The following is a 21,959-nucleotide window of genomic DNA, read 5'->3' on the forward strand; positions in this document are numbered from 1 at the left end:
CAAGATGGTGGAACAGGAAGTCTCCTGCTTATCTCTCCCCAACTCAGCAACAATAAATTGGCAACCATCCATAGGCAAAAGTGCCTTTGTGAGAGATTGGGATCCAAGTAAGAGACTGTGAAACCCTGGTAGAGCCCAAGACCAAAGAGGGCTGTTTTGAAAAGGCAGCCCATGCGCAGGTGGCAGACTTTCCAATTGTCCCAGCTACAGACTCGAAAGTAGCCCTGTCTCCCCGTGGACTCCTCTACAGCCCCATTTGGCATTGTCCTGCCACAACACCATCTGCCAGAGGACTGCACAGGAGTCACACCTGCCTATGCCCCAGGTGTCTGGCCAGCCAACCTCAGTCCTGGCTGTGGACCCTGAAGTGGTATGTGATCCAGCTCCAACCCCTCTCAGGATGCTAGTCCTGACTCTCCAGGCAACGCCCCCTCCACCGCCCGGGGAGACATGTCTATCTGTGCTCTGAAGCAGGACCTCCAACCTAGGTCCAGCTGCAAATCCTGAACTAGCCCTGTAATTTGGCTCTAGCCCCTCTCAGCCATGAACCAGGAATACTCCTGCCCATCCAGGGACCCACCAGGAGACACACCCTTGTAAGCACCTGGAGGTAGGCCTGCTGACCTGGGTCCAACTGCAGATGTTAAACAGGCCCTGACACCTGCCTCCAGGCCCTCACAGCCATAGTCCAGGGGCAGTGATGTCTGCCCCGGGACCTCTTCCAGCTTCTGGTGGCTCTTCATATTCCTTGGCTTGTGGCAGCATAATTCCACTCTCTACCTTCATCTTCACATAGTCTTCCTCCCTGTGTCTCAAGTCCCCCATCTCCTTTTCTCTTTTAAGGATACAAATCATTGGATTTACGTAGGGCCCATCTTAAATCCTGGATGATCTCATCTCGAGATTCTTAAATAATCACATCTACAAAGATCCTACAAAGGTCACACTCACAGGAAGTGGGGATTAGGGCTTTCCATATCTTTTGGGGGGCCATTATTCAACCCCCCAACTACAACATCTTAAAATAGATGATAACTGGTAATCAATAAACCTTGGGTATTTAGAGAGTGCTGAAAATATGCAGTGTAACTGCTAAACAAGGACTTTTGAAATAGAAGATAATTTTTGTAATACTGCAAGGGAAATTCTAATAATAGTCTATAACTAAAAATACTAGTCTATCTCAGCAAAACTTGGGAGTAGAGGAGAATAGGAAAGTTTAGGGAAATGAAAGTGTTTCAAAACTGCTAACTTGTTGGAGGGAGGATGAAAGCAGTGGGAAAGTAGAACAGCTTGTTGGGGAAATAGTTGAAGGCTTGTTTTCTAATATTAGAGAACTAAGTGCTATATTATGAGATTCAGAAAAGAAAAGGGAATTTTCTGCCTTTTAACAAGGGAGAAGAAGAAATGAGTGACAACTCTATCAACTCCTCCCCACTAAAAAACGAAAGAAGGAAAGCAACATTGCAAACAGGTAATAGCATAATAAAAATGGAAGAAATAAAGTATATTAAGTAAATCATTAAAAAGGCAGTTGTACCAAAATTATTACATAAGTCTAATATAATTACAGTTAGGTGTTCAACAGGGATTTAAAAAAATATTGAGTTTCAATCATCTTAGAGTTCATATGGAAGAATAAATATCCCAGAAATTCTAGACAAACACAGAAATTGAGGAAGGGAGGGAGGAGGGGAGGCATTCAACTACTCAGCTGAGCTGAGTTGGTAGGAAACAGTGAAGACCTTACACTGAAATTAAATAAATGTAAAGCTACTGTTGGAAAAACTGTCAGAGAAGCAATACAGAAAATCCAGATATAAATCCCAGAATATATGAGAAGTTAATATGCATGCAACAAAGTTGGTACTTCAACTTATCTGAGGATGAGTTGAAAAGAATATCCTCATGTATTCTAGTGTATAGGTGGCATAAATGTGAACTGTTACAACATCTATTGGTATCAGTCTGGTACTATTTACTAGATAATTCCACATAGCCATTGCACCCTTGGAAATCTACCCCATTAAATAAAAGCCTTGATGTAAGCTCTATGGACTGGATTACATCCCATCCCAGAATTCATATTTTGAATTCCAAACCCTCAATGTGATGGTACTTGGAGACTGGGCCTTTGGGAGGTAGAGTTAAAAGAGGTCATAAGGTTGGTGCTCTCATGATGGGGTTACTGTCCTTATGAGAAGGGATACTAGAGATATCTATGCACGGCAAAGATCAGATCAGGGTGAAGATTCAAGGTCTATAGATGCTTTGACCCTACCTACCTTTTTATGTTCAGTTGTTTGTTGTTTAATATTTATTGTTGTCTTCTCAAGCAGATTATACATTTCATTCATTCATTCCACAAGCCTATCTAGAACATCCACCATGTGCCAAGCACTATACTAGATACTGAATATAAAAGTATATCTTTAAAAAAGTATATCTAAAACATAGTCCTTGACTTTTAGAAAATTTCAGTCTGGAAGAGGGAAAATTCAAATCTGTAATTATTTCAAGGTACAGTACTGTGATGTGTGCTCTCATTTTACCATCAGAGTTCATATATCTTTGACAAAAGTATATCATTCTACACATAACCTGATAGGCACATAGTACTTCTTGATAGATAACTTTGTCTGAATTCATAAATAATTCTTAAATTGTTACTCTATTGAAAGTTTTAATGAAGATATTTATAGATATGTAAAGGTAGCCTATTACCTAAATACAACCACACACTTCACTTGATTTTACATGGTGGCATAAAAGTCACTGAATTGGGGCTTCCCTGGTGGCACAGTGGTTGAGAGTCTGCCTGCCGACGCAGGGGACACGGGTTCATGCCCCGCTCCAGGAAGATCCCACATGCCGCGGAGCGGCTGGGCCCGTGAGCCATGGCCGCTGAGCCTGCGCGTCCGGAGCCTGTGCTCCGCAACAGGAGAGGCCACAACAGTGAGAGGCCCATGTACCGCAAAAAAAAAAAAAAAAAAAAAAGTCACTGAATTGAGAAAGCAAGGCAATCTTTTTGTAAAATAATTTTTAATTGAAGGGTAGTTTATTTACAATGTTGTGTTAGTTTCAGATGTACAGCAAAGTGAATAAGTTATACATATATATATATACACATATATATATTCTTTTTCAGATTTTTTTCTGTTATGCATTACAAGATATTGAATGTAGTTCCCTGTGCTATATAGTAGGTCCTTGCTGTTTATCTATTTTATATATAATAGTGTGTACCTGTTAATCCCAAACTCCTAATTTATCTCTCCTCCCTGCCCCTTTCACCTTTGGTAACCATAAGATTGTTTTTTATGTCTGTGAGTCTGTTTCTGTTTTGTAAATAAGTTCATTTGTATCATTTTTTTAGATTCCACAAATAAGTGATATCATATTATATTTGTCTTTGTCTGGCTTACTTCACTTAGTATAACAATCTCTAGGTCCATCCACGTTGTTGCAAATGGCATTATTTCATTCTTTCTTATGGCTGAGTAATATTCCATTGTATATATACCACATCTTCTTTTCCATTCATCTGTCAATGGACACTTAGGTTGCTTCCATGTTTTGACTATTGTAAGTAGTGCCGCTATGAACATTGGGGTGCATGTATCTTTTCAAATTCATTTTCATCTTTTCTGGATATATGCTCAGGAGTGGGATTGCTGGATCATGTGGTAACTCTATTTTTAGTTTTTTAAGGACCCTCCATACTGTTCTCCATAGAGGCGGCACCAATTTTCATTCCCACCAACAGTGTAGGAGGATTCCCTTTTCTTCACACCCTCTCCAGCATTTATTATTTGTAGACTTTCTGGTGATGGCCATTCTGACCCATGGAAGATGGTACCTCTTTGCCATTTTGCTTTGCATTTCTCTAATAATTAGCGATGTTGAGCATCTTTTCATGTGCCTGTTGGCCATCTGTATGTCTTCTTTGGGGAAATGTCTATTTAGGTCTTCTGCCCATTTTTTTGATTGGGTTATTTGGTTTTTGTTATTGAGTTTTATGAGCTGTTTGTATATTTTTAAAATGAAGCCCTTGTCAGTCGCATTGTTTGCGAATATTTTCTCCCAGTCCATAGGTTGTCTTTTCATTTTGTTTATGGTTTCTTTTGCTGTGCAAAAGCTTATAAGGTTGACTAGGTCCCATTTGTTTATTTTTGCTTTTATTTCTTTTGCCTTGGGAGAGTGACTTTAGAAAACAGTGGTATGATTTATGTCAGAGAATGTTTTACCTATGTTCTCTTCTAGGAGTTTTATGATGTCATGTTTTATATTTAAGTCTTTAAGCCATTTTGAGTTTATTTTTGTGTATGGTGTGAGGGAGTGTTCTAACTTCATTGATTTACATGTAGGCAAAGACAATCTTAATGACAGATAGAGTAACAAAAGTTATGTGAGTAGCTTTGAAAAATAGTTTTGAATAAAAACTGTTATGGGATTAATAGATATTGTAAGAAGGTCTTAACTTTCCCTATTGACTAAACTTTCTGTTGAATTATAGCCATTTTAACAATGGAATAATACTAAAAACTAGGTAAATAACCTGTTGAATGTTTTTGCCCACTGTATACATACACAGTGGGTGTAAAAATAAATATTTTGGTTAATGATGACAGTGGATTTGGGGCTTACAGATTGCTAGCAGTGATTCAGAACAGATTTGGAATTTGCACAAATATTCTAAGGTAACACCTTTCAATTTTAAGAATGATGTTGGGCCCTTGAGTGATACATACTTTTAAAAATATTTATTGTATTATGAAGATATTTACTATCAGCTCTGTATTGTGGGAGAGGCTGTATTACTCATTTCAGAGCAGCTAAATCATGGATTTAACTTTACTGAAGTCACAGCAAATAATTTGAACATGAAGTGATGTGGACACACCATTCCTTGATTCACATCAGAAATTAGGTCTCATTTCTTCCTTATGTGAAGGTATGTGTGTATACACTCCCCTCTACTGGAAGCTAGGGATTATAGAGACACAATTCCATCACTGCTTGTGACAAATGCTAGAGAATGGGAAAAATTAGAATAAGTAAACTTCTAACTAACCTGATTTTACTCATTGTAATCTCTAGTTCATGAAAAATGGGCTTCAGATTATAGAAAAAATGGTTGAGAAGCCAGCAAGAGAAGATGTGTTTTGAACTATAAGTTTTGGATCATATCACATAAATATTCTAATATATTATAATAAATATAAATTTAGTAATTAAGTATTCTCATTTATAAATTTTTTTCAAAATGAAATAATTTCCTGGAAACCCACAACTCCTGTATAAATTGCAAAAACTATATTCTTGAACAACAAAGTTAAGGTGTATTAACTTTGGCCATGAAGACCTTCATCATGCCCAGCTAAAGTACTAAGTGATCTCCAACCACTCCTAGAATATCAACCTTTATAACAAGTGAGAAAGGAAGAGAAACATGAAATAATTTCCTTATATGCCTCTATCAAAAACTTCTTTAATGTTTCTTATTATTTTGTTTGTTTTGGAGCTCAGGTGCAGAGAGTTGGAGTAATCATACTCCTTATTCCACAGTGCACTATCATCCTTGGTCCTTGAAGAGTCTTTCAAAACTTCTCTCTCAGGTTAACCACCCACCAGCAGTGCAAGAGTTCCCTTCTACCCACACCCTCACCATCACTTGGTGTTTTCTGCCTCTCTACATTAGTAAAATGGGAGGAGAGCAATTTTTACCTGAAACTAAGATTATCTGCCTTGACCCTGAGCAGATTTTATAACACATGGAATTCGAGAGTGATCAATTAATATGAGGAAGTTTTTTCTCATATAATATTAAAAAGATTTTCATGTAATATTCTCTCATTACCTACAGAGAAGATACATAGAGAACATAGAATTTGAATATTTCCTAGAAAATATGTTCCAACATATCTAAAATGTCCAGTTTTCAACACAAAATTATGAGACATGCAAAAAATGGGAAAATGTGACCTATATATAGTCAATAGAAACTGCCTTTAAAGGAGCCCAGATAGTGGATTTAGCAAACAGTAACTTTAAATCAACTATTCAAATATATTCAAAGAACCAAAAGAAACCATGCTTAAAGAATTGAGGGAAGACTTCAATGTATCATTAAATAGAGAACATCAATAAAGAGATAGGAATTATTTAAAAGAACTAAGTCGAAATTCTGGAGTTGAACAACAACCAAAATGAAAAATTCAGTAAAGGGGCTCAGTAGTAGACTTGAGCTGGCAGAAAAAAGAATCAGTGAACTTAAAGAAGATATATGGGAATTGTGCAAACTAAAGAATAGAGAGAGAGAAGAATGAAGAAAAATAAACAGAACTTCAGAGAAATGGAAGAAAACTTTAAGTGCATAATGGGAGTATCCAGGGAAGAAAAGGACAGAAATATTTTTTTAAAAAACTGAAAACTTCCCAAATTATATGAAATACATTAATCTATACATTCAAAATGTGGAAAAAACTAAGTATATTAAATGCACAGAGGTCCACATCAAGACCCATCATAGTCGAAATGTTAGAAGACAAAGACAAAGAACAAATCTTGAAAACACACACAAGGGAACCAATAAGATTCATGGCTGACTTTCCATCAGAAACATGAAAGACTGAAAGTAAAGTAATTGTCAGCTGAGAACCTTATATTCAGCAAAAGTATCTTTTATAAAAGAAGGCAAATAAATCCATTGCCAGATTAAAAAAAAACCTAAAAGAATTTAATATTAGATCTGTCTTACAATAAATACTTAAAGAATTTCTTCAGACTTAAAGCAAGTGACACCAGGCAATAATTCAAATCCACATTAAAAAAAAACAAGAGTGCCAATAGAAAAGTAAGGAAATGAAAAATATCAGTCCTGGCCTTGAGACATGGTAAGGAGGCTCTAAAAAGATATATATTTTTTGATCCAGAAATTCACAACCAGGAATTTATTTTACAGAAATAATGAAGGCTTCAGAACTTTGGCTACAAGAATGTACATCATCATGTTTAAAACAGTGAAAAACTTCCTACCATGAGAAATTGGTTTAATCAAATGTACAACATCTATACAATGGAGTGCTATGTAGCTATGAAAAAGATGATACAGAACTAGAAACAAACAGAATCTTGATAATATTGCCTTTGAGTTTTATTTTTCCTGGTTGAAAACTGTAGTCTTAGCCTGTCTTTGTTGGAGGAAGCTGTTCCATTCTCATAGTCATTTGTGATCCTCTTCATGGTTCTACTAAATCTGTCTCAATTCTGTGAACAAATTAAATGAGTGAATTTTAACCCTATTAATGGAGACAAGTAAACTACTGGTTTGCTGATCTCGACCACATTTATTAATCTTGATGAAGGATCCACAATCTTTAGGAGACTCAAACAACTTCTAAAGCATAAAGAAAAATCCCCAACATTGACTTACACAAGGGTAAGGAAAGTAACCCAGAACAGATACTGTTATGATTATTGAAATTTCAATCCCGATTTTGTTTCCTTTGTCTCTAAATATGTTAAATTATTTGTTAAACCAGAACCTTAAGATACTTTCTAACATTTTAGAACCTGGAATTAAATGAAATATTTTAATTAATTTTACTTCCATCTTTTAAATGTTTCTGTAAGATACAGGATGACCAATTTTTAAACCAAAACAAAGAGGAGTGGAAAAATACTTTCTTAAAAAAAGTTCACATTTAAGTAAGACAGATCAATTCAAAAGATTTTACAGAATAGTTAGGTAACAAGATTTAACCTCAAATAAATTTTCCTATGGTTCCTTTTACCCCTCAAAGAAATGACTGGACATCCCATTACCATTAATACCAAAAAAAAAAAAAAAAAAAGGGTGTTTATGGGGATAAATGACCTAAGCTCTATTTTAGGGAGGTCCTGCTATGATGAGATTGAGTTATGCCAAAAATACTTTTGAAACACAATATATTTGACACTAACTTGAAAGATGGAATTGAAGCTTAGAAAATGTTGAGGAAGTTGGATTTTAGTGATTATAACCTGTCTGGTTGATTAAGCCAATAAATCTCTCTTCACAGTTGCTTAGACTGAACCTACTTAAAAGTATTTCTGTGATACTTGGCTCAGCATCAAATTACTCTTATCACAAACCTCACTCTTCCTGTTCCATAATTCTTCAATTAGTGGAGTCCCTGGCTAATTCCAATTCCCTTAATGGAAGAATAGTCCCAGTGACTGGTTTTCCCGGCTCTGAATCTCAGTTGCTCAGTGACTTTGGCACATGTTGTCTGATCTTCTAGACTATCCACTGTTTCCATCTCCACTTACATCCTTTCACTTGCTGGTGGCTCAGCGTTGTCCACATGGGTAAACAGTCTGAATCCTGGACTTAGTTTTGCCCTGTGGATCACTTACATTTTCTTTCATGGATTGTACCTCTGTTTCATTCTTTTTGCTTGTGTCATCACCTGACCCTTATACTTGAATCAAATAAAGCTCTTGTCTTCTGTTCCCATATTTATATTCCAGAGCTATTAACCAAATCTTTAACATCCCCCAGACTGAGTCCCCAGCATAATTCCTTGATTATCAGTTAGAAACAATGTCTTGCCCAGAATTTTTTGTATGCTCCATAATGACACTGCTGTTGATAAAATACCTCACCTCCATATATACTTGAGTTCCCATTAAAAAGTATTGTAAGTATTGTTACACTTATCATCAGAAAAGAATAAAGCATTCAGTTGCATATGGCACTGTTAGATGCTTTAAAAGAGTAAATTTGACAGCACTGGTTCCTATCGCTCAAGAAGTTGTGATTAAAAAGGAGATATAGGCACACATATTTTAAAATAAGATTCTACATTAGCTTGAGGAGAGTAATTTGTTATAATTATAGTCCAAGGGCTTTAGTAGGACCCACCAGAGATGATGGATGATGGTTCAGTATCATCCCATTTCAAGAAGTTTATTAAATGTATCTATCAGTGTTTTTATGAGGACAGTGATCCATGGCACAGTGATGAAATGTAATTTTGCAGTAGATCCCTAAATCTGCCATGCTGCTTATCATTACCCTCACTATGTTTTCTTCCCTCTTTCTCACATTTCTGGAAAGTTTATTTCTTCAACTGGTGGTCACAGAATTTAAAGTACATGATTAAACCCAGTAGTCTTAATTATATAAATATGGTCCTTGGGTGCAAAAGAAAAGACTCAGCTCATGTCAGAGATGTTAGAGCACTAATATGGCAAATGTTTACCATTCTCTAGGCAATGTCACTGCTTGGTAAAACAGGACTATAGGGAGGAACATTCTTTTTTTCCCCTTAGGCTTACAAGGTAAACTAAAGTGCCTGGCTGGCCCAGAAAAGAATCAAATCAGTTATAGAAAGAGTAAGTAATGATTTCCATTAATCAAGAAGAAATAGATGAGAACTTCTGTTATTGCAAAATAAAGAGGTCTGCCAATCCTCTCCACAAAAAATAAGAATAAAACTGGAAAAAAAACTGACAAAAGTAACCAACGTTCTTGAAATCAACCAAAGGCAGATAAATTGGGATGCACTTATTTCTAAAAAATTTCTAGAGCTACAGGTAAGAATAGTACATGATTTCAAAGCAGCCATTATAAATATCTGCAAAGAATTAAGGGTAATTACATTCAAAAAGTGAAAATATGATACCAATGACTAAATACATAGGGAATTTCAATAAAGAAATTTAAATGTATGAAAGTAAACCAAACTGAAATTTAGATTTAAAAGTATAGTAACTGAAATGAAAGATTCACGAGATGGGCTCAATAGCAGATTTGAGATAAGAGAAGGTAAAAATAGATAACTGTAAAGTAGATCAACAGAAACAATCCAATTTAAAGAACAGTGACAAAGGCTGAAGAAAAATGAACAGAGTCTCATAAACCTATTGAATTCCATGAAGCACATAAAAATATCTGTAAAGGCAGCTTCAGGAGAAGAGGAGAATAAAAGTGGGCAAAATAAATATTTGAAGAAATAATGGCTGAAAACATCCCTAGTTTGATGAAAAGCATTAATTTACACATCCAAGAAGATCATCAAACTTCAATTTAGATAAACACAAAGAGATCCACACCTCATAGTAAAACTACTGAAAGCTAAACACAAAAATAAAAACTTGAAGGCAGCAAGAACAAAATAATTCATCATGTACAAGGGAACAGCAATATGATTAACAGCTGACTTCTTATCAGAAACAGTAGAAATCAGAAGGCAGTAAACTGACATAGGCAAAGTGTTCAAAGAAGACAAACCTGTCACCCAAGACTTCTGTAATCAGCTAAACTTTTCTTCAAAAATGAAGGTGAAATATACACATTCACAGATAAAAACTAAAAGAATTTGTTGCCTGCAGACTTGGCCTACAACAAATACTGAAGGAAATTCTTTAGGTTGAAAGGAAATGACTACAGATATGAACTTGAGTCCACAGTAAGGAATAAGAAATGCTAGAAATGGTAAACAGGTAAATATAAAGAATTGTATATGCATATTTTTCTCTTCTCTCTTTTTTAAAACATAAGATCGTTAAATGCAATAATTATAATACTGTGTTATTGGGATGTGTTTGTGTGTGTGTGACAATTATAGCAAAGAATGGAGGAAGAAATGGCATTATATTGGAGCAAATTTTTTATATTTTACAAGTGTTAAGTCAGCATTAAACTCAAGTAGACTGAGATAAGTTGAAAAAGTATTTGTAATACTAAGAACAAACACAGATAGATGGATAAGCAGACAGAAAGATCAAAAAAAAACTGTGAAAAAAGGAATTAAAATGGTAAATTAAAACTTTTACACAAAAGAAGAAAGTAAAAGTGGAACAAAGAAACAAAAACATGAGACATAAAAGAATAAATAGCAAGATAGTAGATGGAAATCCAAACGTATTAATAATTGGTTTAAATGTGAACTGACTAAACACTTCAATGGAAAAGCAGAGGCTGTCAGACTGCATAAAAAGCAGTATCCAAAGATATGTTGTCTAGAAGAGGCACACATTATATTCAAAGACACAAATAAGTTAAAAAGATACACCACACAAACAGTAACCATGAGAGTGGAGTTGAAGTGCCTATATTACCATCAGACAAAATTGAATTTAAGAAAATAAATGTTACTAGAGACAAAGAGGAACATTTCTTAAAAGGGTCAATAACATCTGAAAGATATACAAGTTATAAATGTACTTATACTTAACAACAGAGCCCAAAAGAGTAAAAAAAAAAAAAAAAAAAAATTTGACAGAACTGAAAGGAGAAACAGAAAATTCAACAATTATAGTTGGATATTTTAATACTCCTCTTTCAGTAATTGATAAAATAACTAAGCAGTAAGTATATAAAAGAACTGAAAAACACTATCACCAAATATAGTCTACATAACTTGTAGAACACTCAAATCATCAGCATTAAAATACACACTCTTTTCCAGTGCACATGGAGCACTCTCCAGGGTACGCCATATGGTAAGCTGTAAAACAACAAATTTACAACAAGTTTAAAATGATTTATAATAAACTTTTAAATGATTGAAATCCTACAAAGTTTGGACTACAGATTTGAATTAGATATCAGTAAGAGAGAGAAATTGGAGAAATTCCCAAATATTTGGAAATTAAACAACATACTTCAAAATAATACCTTGGTCAAAGAAAAAATCATTAGGGAAATTTAAAAATATGTATCTTAAACTAAATAATAAAAAAGTACAAAATATTAAAGTGTAATACAAAAAATGATTCTTTTAAAAAAGATCAATAAAATTGATAAAACTTTACTTAGACTGATGAAGAAAACCATGAAGACACAAATTGTCAAAATCAAAAATGAAAGAGGGAACATCATTATAGACCCTACAGAAATTAAGAGGAAATATTAAGGAAATATCACAAACTGCATACCACAAACTGAAAAAATTAGATGAAATGGAAAAAAATCTTAGAAGGGCACAAATCACCAAAAGTTTCTCAAAGGTAAATAGGGGGAGAAAAAGCTGAACAAATGTATGTCAAGTAAAGACCTAGAACTGTAATTTAAAATATTCTGATTAAAGAAAAATAGCTCAGGCCCAAAAGACTTTACTTTTGAAGAAGAACTAATATTAATGCTACAAAGACTCTCAGAAACAGAAGAGGAGGGACCACCTACCATCTCATTTTATACGGACAGTATTACTCTAATACCAAAGACATCTCAGAAAGGAAAACTGCAGCTCAACATCCCTCGTGAAAAGATGCTAAAATCCTTTAAAAAATATTAGCAAACTTAATCCAGGAACGTAAAAAGTATTATATACCATGATCAACTAGTATTTATCCCAGGAATTCAAGGAGGGTTTAATACCCCAAAGTAAATATAATACACAATATTAATAGAATAAAGGACAAAAAAACACATGGCCATCCATCATAAAAGATGCAGAAAAAGAATTTGACAAAATCATCAGCCATTAATCATAAAAACTCTAAACAACCTAATAATAGAAGGAAACTTCCTTAATTTGACAAAGGACAAGTAATCTTGTAAAAAATCACCTGTAAAAATCTGTAAAAAAACCTATAGTCAACATCATACTTTAACTGTGAAAGACTGAATATTTCTCCATAAGATTAGGAATAATACAAGGTTGTGTGCTCTCACCACTCCTAGTCAACATTGTACATAAGATTCTAATCAATGAAATAAGGCAAGAAAAAAATTCAAACTGTCTTTATTCACAGATAAAAACCCTAAAGAATCTACAAACAAACAAAAATTATTAGAATCAATAAGTGGTTTATTAAGTTCACAGGATACAAGATTAATATACATAGATTGATGATACATACATACTAATGACAAATAATCCAAAAATAAAAAAACAATTTCATTCACAGTAGCATCAAAAGTAGTAAAACACTATAAATAAATTTAACAAAAAATAGTAAGACCTCTATATTAAAACTACAAAATATTGTTGAGTGAATTTAAAAAATAACTAAGTAAATGCAGAAATGTACCATATTCATGGATTTCAAGTCTCGATAATGGTAAGATAGCAATTCTTTTCAGAGCGATATGAAGATTCAGTTAAGTCATTATCAAAGTCCCATACAATTTTTTTTGATAAATCAACAAGCTAATATTAAAATTTGTATGGAAATTCAAGGGACTTAAAATAGACAAAAGAATTTTGAAAAAACTTATGCTACCTAATTTCAAAACTTACGATAAAGCATTGTAACGATTCAATGGGAAAAGGATTATTTTTTCAACAAAAGGTGCTGGAACAATCAGATACCCATTTTGAAAAGTGAATGTAGTACCTTTTCAAGCACCATACAAAAAAAGAGCAGAGTTTGACAGTTACAACCCAGAAATTCCACTCCTAGGTATCTACCCAAGAGCAATGATAACATATGTGTGCACAAAGACTTATGCACAAATGTTCATAGCTGCATTATTCGTAATAGCCAAAAACCGGGGGAAAAAATCCAAATGTCCATTAACTTGTGAATGGATAACACAGTGCAGTATAACCATTGCAATATAACCATTATACGATGAAATGTTACCAGTGAAAAGAATAAACTGACCATACAACCACAAGAATAGACCTCAAGAAGCATGTTAAGTGAAAGCAGACAAACACAAAAGTCTATGTACTGCATGATTCCATTTACATGAAATTTTTAGAAAAGTCAAAACTAAACTCTATGGAAAACCAATCAGTGTTTCCCTGGGAGTGAGAGATGCAATCAATTGTAAACAAGTACAAAGGGCTTTAAGTGGCCATGGAAATGTTCTAAAAATGGATTGTGGTGATTATTGTACAAGTATATAATCTTACTAAAAGTCATCAAGCTGTACATTAAGTATAGATAAATTGTTTTTTATATAAATACCTCAATAAATCTGTTAAAAGTGGGGGAAAAAAAGAAGAAACATAAAAATAGGTTCAGTTCTTTCTCCAAAATTTCCTAAGGAGCTCTTCTATTCCAAAGAGATTGTGTGAGCAAGTTACTAAACCAACTTTCCTCCTTAAGTTTTTTCCCCAGCAATAATTCTGTTCCTTCATTTCTCAAAAAGTACATTACCATTCTTAGAATTTCTTTAACATTTTTCACTTCATATAATTTGGCTTTTTCTCCTCTCTATTGTCACTTTTCTAGCTTTTCTCTTCTATTAATCACTCCTTTCTTTGAAAGGAAAATTATCATATGATCAGGTGTTAAAGATCATATTCGGAGAATTATCCCCATCCACTACTTCATCAAATAAATCTCTTCTACCTAGATTCCAAATTGAATTATTTAATCCATTCATTTTTTATTGTCCATAAAATAAATAATCATGATCGTCACATCTGAATCAGCTGTGTGGTGAGTCATATCAATTTTTAAATAATCTGAAGTGAATGAATTAGCTAAAATGAAGCTGATGTACTTCAGCAAACATCAACAGTGCCAAAATTAAGTACCACCATGCAACTTCTTAAAAAATGATGGCTGTCCAGTCTAGCAAGTAATATCTGTGGGGATGCTACACGTTCAGTCTTTTTCATTCAACATTAGTCAATGTGCTCCAACCTGCTGCCAAGTAGTGCACAATGTTCAGGAGATGCCAAATCAGAAGAGAAAGTCCCCAAACTTGGAGAAACTCTCATTCAACTAGAAGCAGACATGATAAGACATAATTTGCTCTACACTATTACTCAGAACTATAATATGATATAAACAAAATGTTGGAATAGTTCAGAAATAATGGAATACTTTCTCAGTTCTTCTACTGCTCATCCTCAGTGCTACAAACTTCAACCAAATTTTTTTCCTGATTCCTTAGAAACTGAAGAGAAGGCAAGGAAAGGATTATCACAAATGTACCCCAGCAGAATGCTACTTATGGCAGTAGCAGCAACATATCCTTATTTAGATAGATCGTTTTTTATGATAGCTTAAATAAGATCAATATTTATTTATGTTATTTATGTTCACATAACAGTAGATATATAGATAGCTCAGCACACAGTATATATATATATATATATATATATATAGTACATAGTACATATATATCCTTAGGTTCTATAATCTGAAAATATTATCCTTATATACATATCTTCAGATTCTATAATGTGAAAATATCAGAAAGAGAATGGCTGGCCCAAACCACTCAGATTAGTGTCAGTTCTTTCATTAAGAGAAATTATTCAGAGACTATTGGATAAAAAAATGATTGAATACAAGCACCTACTTTTATTTCTTCTCCAGTCTTATTAAAACAATAATAAAGAGACCTTAAAAGGTATACACTCACGAGGATGTGAAAAACAGGAGAAAAGAGAACAGCAACAAAATTTTGGAAGACCTAAAGAAGAGAAGAAGATTTAGCTGCCCCCCCTCCAAAATGAATTTTAAACTGGCTATAGAGGGAGCCAAGAGCAATCTTTAAATCCTCTAAAGTTTTAGGAATTGGTGACACCACCCTCTGAAAGTGGAAAATGGTTGAAAGTCAATTTGAGTAACAGATAGTTCTCCACATCCATTATCTCTGGCAAAATAAATAAAAAAGCAAATAAATAATTGAATTTTATCCTCAAATATAGGCTCTTTAGACTACCAAACATGAGAAAGAATAATAGCTACACTTGTAAAGCACTAACTGTGAGCCTGTTATTTTTGAAGCGCTTTATTTATTGTAAATTTATTTACTCATTTCATCCTTACCTCAGTCCTATGAGATGAACATCTAATTATCCTCAAATTACTAATTCATACAGCACCAAAAAAAGGAGAAACAAGTAACGTACTGGATGCTGAGACATCTGCATCCTCCCCACCCAACCGTCTTTCTTCTCTAAGACTCCATACTACTGCAGCCAAGACTCCACCCTCTAGGAAGGAGATGGAAAGACTCTACTGTAGGATCCTGATAGACTCATTAGGAAAGACTTAGAGTTACTGACATCAATGTTTCCCAACTACATGGCCCAGCCAATCACCTGCAGTAAAACCCACAATCTGCCAACATGAGCTCAGAGTCTCCAGTCAACTCCTTAGTTCCCCACTGATAAATATAAACAAACATGAGAAGTACCAGGCATCTGAGGAAAACAGCTAAAATAAAAGTTTGAGAACAAAACAAACAAAAATTTAAAAAACAACTTAAAAAATCATTTAGGAGAAAATAAAGATCTTGCAGATATAAGAAGACAAAATAATTCCTGCCACCCATCTATTACCTATCCATCAATAGGTAACAGAAGATATTTTGATCATGAAACAATAATGCTATTTTTAAAAGTAATTCTCAGATAAATAAATAGGCATTTAAATGTATATTTTCAGTAACTAAAAACTCAATAGATATGTTGGGATATACAAATTTAGAAAATTTTCTAGAAAATAATGCTAAAAAACAGAAATAGGAAATGCAAGAGAAGAGATAAGAATATCTGAGGGCCAGTTCATAAAGTCAAACATCCATATAATAGGAGGACCCAAAAGAGAGAACAAGATTGAAAAGAAATAATTATCAATAAAATAATTCAAAAAAATTTCTAGAAATGCTGGGTGTGTAACTTTCCAAACTGTTGGAGCCCACTGGTAGAGCTATAATAGCTAAAAACAGACCCACACCAAGGCACATAATTTGGAAATTTCAGAGAACTTCAAAGAGAAGAGCTAAGCTTCTGAAGAGGAAAATAATTACATTTAAAGGACTGGGAATCAGAATATCATTAAACTTCCCAGCATCAACATCAGAAGCTAGAAAGGCACCAAAGCATGGCCCTCTTTCAGTCAAGTGTGAGGGTAGAATAAAGATGTTTTCAGGAAAGCAATTTTCAGAAAATTTACTTCCTGTGCATTCTTTCTCAGGAAGCTACTGAAAGATACAGTCCCCTAAAATGAGAGAGTAAATGGATACAGAGGAAGGAATGCAATGCAGAAAACAAGAGAGCCAACCATGAGAGGTGGAAGGGGTCCAGGATTAGAAATGTGCATGGAACACAGGGGCAACCAGTCTTGTTTGGAGGAGCGTGTTAGAAGACGCCTCCCGTGATTTCTTCAGGAAGATAAAATCGACTGAGTACTTGATACACGTAGAGCAGAGTAGACACTTGCCAATGAGATTGGGGTGGAATTAGTGAGAAGTACATTAAAAAACAAGCCAAAAAATAGCAGCTTCAAAAAACAGCAACAAAACAATAAATATCAGGAAATAAAAGTTGTGTAAGAAAGAAAAAATAGCATAATTTACTACATTGTTTTATCATAAATTGTATTAGCGTACTTATGCTAATATAAACACAGAATATTTATCTATTCAAAATTAAAATGAAATTATATTGAGGAATAGGAGTAAAAAGGGTACTATTAGGAGATTAGGGTAAAGAAAGCAAAGAGAGTTAAAACCTTTTTTTTTTTTTTCCCAAAACAGAAGTCAATAAGTGCAGCCTAAAACTGAGACACCATGAAATGACAAATCAAGTATGTTATTTAGAGATATGGAGATAAATACCAAAATAATTACTAAATTTGGTGAAAGGGAGACATCTATGTGTTTGGGGTGGGGGATTCGTTTTTTTTTTTTTTTTTACTTGTGAAATTTGTAAGTTATTTGACCCTTAAGCTATATGTATGTATAATTGTGACAAAAATCATAATTTAACAAAGAACAGAAAAGAAGCTCTGCAATATCCATGCTGCTCATTTGCTTGATTCTTGACATAACCTGTTCTTTCTTGTAAGAGAAAACTGTTAATTTTCCTTCCTTATTCTTAACTACTTCAAAGGAGTGATTGAATTTTAAGAACATAAAGCATGATGCTCTCTATAGAAGGGATTTAAAATTCATTTCTAAATAGTTTTATATACATTTTTTCCCATAAGCATATATATATATATATATATATATATATATATATATGTTTATGAGAAAATTTCAGGTGACAGATGTTAATAATCCAACAAGCTACAGGAGAAAAGAGTACCAAGGCTTTGATGCCCTAAGAGTTGCTGAAGGTCACAAACCAACTATGTAAATATCTAGTGGTAATAATACTTTAATAACAGAACTTCAATTTTTTAATCTTTTATTCTCGGAGTTGGGGGAGGAGGGAAACATATGATAGGAGAAGATAATGAGAGAGGGAATAAGAGTGCCAACTTAAAAATCCACTAGGAACCCATAATAACTTCACTATTTATCATCACTGATTATTTCTTATGAAACGTGTGCTACAAATAAAAGGTTTTCTTTGAATTCAGAATCATTTGTTTAGCCTGAAATCAATCAAGCTGCAAAAATTCCTCATCTATGGCAGCCAGAAGTATATGTCACAAAACAGTCCCTTTATGCCAAGGGATGGTAATAAGTTTAGAGAAAAGAAAATCAAAGGTGACTTCCAGAATTTTTACAGCAAATTCACTGAGTGCTGTGGTCTAAGTGTTTGTTTTCCCTCCCTCCACAAATTCACATGTTGAAATCCTAACATCCAAAATAATGGTGTTAGGAGGTGGGGCCTTTGAGAGGTGATTAGATCATGGGGTGGAGCCCTCATGAATGGGATTAGTGCCCTTACAGAAGAGATACCACAGAGCCCCTAGCCCCTTCCACCATGTGAGGGTACAATAAGAAGGTGGCTACCTAAAAGAGGGTCTTCACCCGACCATGCTGGCACCTTGATCTTGGACTTCCAGCCTCTAGAACTGTGAGGAATAAATTTCTGTTGTTTATAAGCCATCTAGTCCATGATATTTTGTTATAGCAACCTGAACAGACTAAGTCACTGGGATTCTGTGTCAGTGGGGATCTTGTTTAGTGCACTGAAAAATATTAAGGGCAGGTGGGACTCTGGCCTTATATAAAAAGTCAGTATGGGTATCAAGAATATTAAGAACTTGATCACACACATTGATATATGTACTAAAAAAGAAAAGGTTACTGTTCTCTCTCATTTATGATCTGAAACACAGATACATGAGTGAGAGAGTAAACACTGAATGACACATTATTGATAGTGTCATATTTATCTGACACTATTGTATGTGATCAGAATATGACATTTTAGGGGATAAAAAAAGTGCTGAAAACATTGCTATACGTATCTTTTGACCCAACAAATTCACTACTAGGAATCTTGCTCTCAAAATTCGACATATGTACAAAAATATATGCATAAGAATGTACACTGCAGAATTATATATAAGAGAAAAAAGAAAACATCTAAAATGCTCATTAATTTTAGAATTTCTGAGTGATACATCTGAATTATAGAATATTAAAAATCCATTTGACTGTATATATACACTCATACACAGCCTTGAACATATATATGGTAATATATCCTAGATAGTTTTATTTATTTTTTTTTTTTAAACATCTTTATTGGGGTATAATTGCTTTACAATGGTGTGCTAGTTTCCGCTTTATAACAAAGTGAATCAGCTATACATATACATATGTTCCCATATGTCTTCCCTCTTGCGTCTCCCTCCCTCCCACTCTCCCCATCCCACCCTTCCAGGCTGTCACAAAGCACCGAGCTAATATCCCTGTGCCTTGCGGCTGCTTCCCCCCAGCTATCTACCTTACTACGTTTGTTAGTGTGTATATGTCCATGACTCTCTCTCGCCCTGTCAAAACTCACCCCTCCCCCTCCCCATACCCTCAAGTCCGTTCTCCAGTAGGTCTGCGTCTTTATTCCTATCTTACCCCTAGGTTCTTCATGACATTTTTTTCCCTTAAATTCCATATATATGTGTTAGCATACGGTATTTGTCTTTTTCTTTCTGACTTACTTCACTCTGTATGACAGACTCTAGGTCTATCCATCTCATTACAAATAGCTCAATTTCATTTCTTTTTAAGGCTGAGTAATATTCCATTGTGTATATGTGCCACATCTTCTTTATCCATTCATCCGATGATGGGCGCTTAGGTTGTTTCCATGTCCTGGCTATTGTAAATAGAGCTGCAATGAACATTTTGGTACATGACTCTTTTTGAATTTTGGTTTTCTCAGGGTATATGCCAAGTAGTGGGATTGCTGGGTCATATGGTAATTCTATTTGTAGTTTTTTAAGGAACCTCCATACTGTTCTCCACAGTGGCTGAACCAATTCACATTCCCACCAGCAGTGCAAGAGTGTCCCCTTTTCTCCACACCCTCTCCAGCATTTATTGTTTCTAGATTTTTTGATGATGGCCATTCTGACTGGTGTGAGATGATATCTCATTGTAGTTTTGATTTGCATTTCTCTAATGATTAATGATGTTGAGCATTCTTTCATGTGTTTGTTGGCATTCTGTATATCTTCTTTGGAGAAATGTCTATTTAGGTCTTCTGCCCATTTTTGGATGGGGTTGTTTGTTTTTTTGTTATTGAGCTGCATGAGCTGCTTGTAAATTTTGGAGATTAATCCTTTGTCAGTTGCTTCATTTGCAAATGTTTTCTCCCATTCTGAGGGTTGTCTTTTGGTCTTGGTTATGGTTTCCTTTGCTGTGCAAAAGCTTTGAAGTTTCATTAGGTCCCATTTGTTTATTTTTGTTTTTATTTCCATTACTCTAGGAGGTGGGTCAGAAAGGATCTTGCTGTGATTTATGTCATAGAGTGTTCTTCCTATGTTTTCCTCTAAGAGTTTGATAGTTTCTGGCCTTACATTTAGGTCTTTAATCCATTTTGAGCTTATTTTTGTGTATGGTGTTAGGGAGTGATCTAATCTCATACTTTTACATGTACCTGTCCAGTTTTCCCAGCACCATTTATTGAAGAGGCTGTCCTTTCTCCACTGTACATTCCTGCCTCCTTTATCAAAGATAAGGTGTCCATATGTGCGTGGGTTTATCTCTGGGCTTTCTATCCTGTTCCACTGATCTGTCTTTCTGTTTTTGTGCCAGTACCATACTGTCTTGATTACTGTTGCTTTGTAATATAGTCTGAAGTCAGGGAGCCTTATTCCTCCAGCTCCTTTTTTCGTTCTCAAGATTGCTTTGGCTATTCGGGGTCTTTTGTGTTTCCATACAAATTGCGAAATTTTTTGTTCTAGTTCTGTGAAAAATGCCAGTGGTAGTTTGATAGGGATTGCATTGAATCTGTAGATTGCTTTGGGTAGTAGAGTCATTTTCACAATGTTGATTCTTCCCATCCAAGAACATGGTATATCTCTCCATCTATTTGTATCATCTTTAATTTCTTTCATCAGTGTCTTATAATTTTCTGCATACAGGTCTTTCGTATCCTTAGGTAGGTTTATTCCTAGATATTTTATTCTTTTTGTTGCAATGGTAAATGGGAGTGTTTTCTTGATTTCACTTTCAGATTTTTCATCATTAGTATATAGGAATGCCAGAGATTTCTGTGCATTAATTTTGTATCCTGCTACTTTACCAAATTCATTGATTAGCTCTAGTAGTTTTCTGGTAGCATCTTTAGGATTCTCTATGTATAGTATCATGTCATCTGCAAACAGTGACAGCTTTACTTCTTCTTTTCCGATTTGGATTCCTTTTATTTCCTTTTCTTCTCTGATTGCTGTGGCTAAAACTTCCAAAACTATGTTGAATAAGAGTGGTGAGAGTGGGCAACCTTGTCTTGTTCCTGATCTTAGTGGAAATGCTTTCAGTTTTTCACCATTGAGGATGATGTTTGCTGTGGGCTTGTCATATATGGCTTTTATTATGTTTAGGAAAGTTCCCTCTATGCCTACTTTCTGGAGGGTTTTTATCATAAATGGGTGTTGAATTTTGTCGAAAGCTTTCTCTGCATCTATTGAGATGATCATATGGTTTTTCTCCTTCAATTTGTTAATATGGTGTATCACATTGATAGATTTGCGTATATTGAAGAATCCTTGCATTCCTGGAATAAACCCCACTTGATCATGGTGTATGATCCTTTTAATGTGCTGTTGGATTCTGTTTGCTAGTATTTTGTTGAGGATTTTTGCAT

The sequence above is a fragment of the Phocoena sinus genome, chromosome 9 (assembly GCF_008692025.1).
Source record: "Phocoena sinus isolate mPhoSin1 chromosome 9, mPhoSin1.pri, whole genome shotgun sequence".
Classification (NCBI taxonomy): domain Eukaryota; kingdom Metazoa; phylum Chordata; class Mammalia; order Artiodactyla; family Phocoenidae; genus Phocoena; species Phocoena sinus.